This window comes from Terrapene carolina, unplaced genomic scaffold, assembly GCF_002925995.2.
Source record: "Terrapene carolina triunguis isolate 2854851 unplaced genomic scaffold, T_m_triunguis-2.0 Scaffold58, whole genome shotgun sequence".
Taxonomy (NCBI): domain Eukaryota; kingdom Metazoa; phylum Chordata; order Testudines; family Emydidae; genus Terrapene; species Terrapene triunguis.
The window spans coordinates 12,321,273-12,323,193 of NW_020664409.1; positions in this window are offsets into that span (position 1 = coordinate 12,321,273).

Genomic DNA, 1,921 nt, shown 5'->3' on the forward strand with positions numbered 1-1,921 from the left:
GCTGGTATCAGGGAAGATCCCTGCTAGCCAAACGTGAAAAGCTCAGCGCCAATGATCCCCCCTCTCCCCTCGGTTTGGCTAACTGCAGGGAAGGATTTCTTTTCAGCCACAGGCAAACAGCCCAGTAGGAACGGCCACCTTTGTCCCCTTAATTAAATTCCCGTATTTCAACCAGGTTACCATGAGCGATATCACTCTCCTGAGGATAACACAGGGAGATAAAGAACGGATGTTGCTTGAATGCCAGCAAACACCGGGACCATACGCTGCCAGGCTTTGTCATGCAATGATACCAGATTACTTGCTACTAGCATGGCGTGGTCAAGTGTCCTACCATGGAGGACGGAATAAGGCTGCTCTGCCCAGAAACCTTCTGAAAAGGCTTTTGGAGTACCTCCATGAGAGCTTCATGGAGATGTCCCTGGAGGATTTCCGCTCCATCCCCAGACACGTTAACAGACTTTTCCAGCAGCTGTACTGGCCGCGAATGCATCCCAAGTCCTCAGGGCAAATTAATCATTAAAAAACACTTGCTTTTAAACCATGTTTTATATTTACAAAGGTACACTCACCAGATGTCCCTTCCATGGCTTCATGGTCTGGGATACTGCCTTGGGAGGGTTGAGAGGGTACTTCAGTCAGGCTGAGAAAAAGATCGTGGCTGTTGGGGAGAATGGAGTGCTGTGTGCTCTCCGCAAGCTCGTCCTCCTCCTCCTCCTCCTCATCTTCCCCGTTTGCAGAATCCTCAGGTGTAGCTGAGATTACTCCTGCCTCGGAATCCACGGTCGGGTGGGGTAGTGATGGCGGCCCCCCCTAGAATTGCATGCAGCTCAGCGTAGAAGCGGCATGTCTGCGGCCCTGTCCCGGACCTTCCGTTTGCTTCTTTGGTTTTCTGGTAGGCTTGTCTGAGCTCCTTAACTTTCACACGGCACTGTACTGAGTCCCCATTGTGGCCTCTCTCCATCATGCCCCTGGAGATTTTTTCAAATGTTTTGGCATTTCATCTTTTGGAATGTAGTTCAGCTAGCACGGAATCCTCTCCCCATATAGCGATCAGATCCAGTACCTCCCGTACAGTCCATGCTGGTGCTCTTTTTCGATTCTCAGATTGCATGGTTATGGTTATCTGCGCTGATGAGGTTTGCATGGTCACCTGTGCTGATCAGCTCTCCACGCTGGGCAAACAGGAAATGAAATTAAAAAGTTCACGGGGCTTTTCCTGTCTACCTGGCCAGTGCATCTGAGTTCAGATTGCTGTCCAGAGCGGTCACAATGGTGCACTGTGGGATAGGTCCCGGAGGCCAATACCGTCGAATTGCAGCCACACTAAACCTAATTCAAAATGGCAATACTGATTTCAGCGCTACTCCCCTCGTCGGGGAGGAGTACAGATATCGATATTAAGAGCCCTTTATATCGAAATAAAGGGCTTCGTTGTTTGGACGGATGCAGGGTTAATTCGGTTTAACGCTGCTAAATTTGAGATAAACTTGTTGTCATAACTATGAAGGGAAGGGTAACAGCTCTCTGTGTACAGAGACTCCAAATCCTTTTACCTGTAAAGGGTTAAGAGGCTCGGGTAACCTGGCTGACGCCTGACCCGAAGGACCAATAAGGAGACAAGATACTTTCAAATCTTGGGGGGGGGAAAGGTTTGTGTGTGTGCTCTTTGTTTTAGGGGTGGTTCGCTCTTGGGACTGAGAGGGACCAGACATCAATCCAGGTTCTCCCCATCTTTCTAAACAAGTCTCTCCTATTTCAAACTAGTAAGTAAAAAGACAGCAAGGCGTCTTAGATTTACTTTGTTTTCTCAACTTGTAAATGTACCTTTTTACCAGAGTGTGTATCTTTGTTTGCTGTACTTTGAACCTAAGACAGAGGGGGGTCCTCTGAGCTCTTTAAGTTTGATTACCCTGTAAAG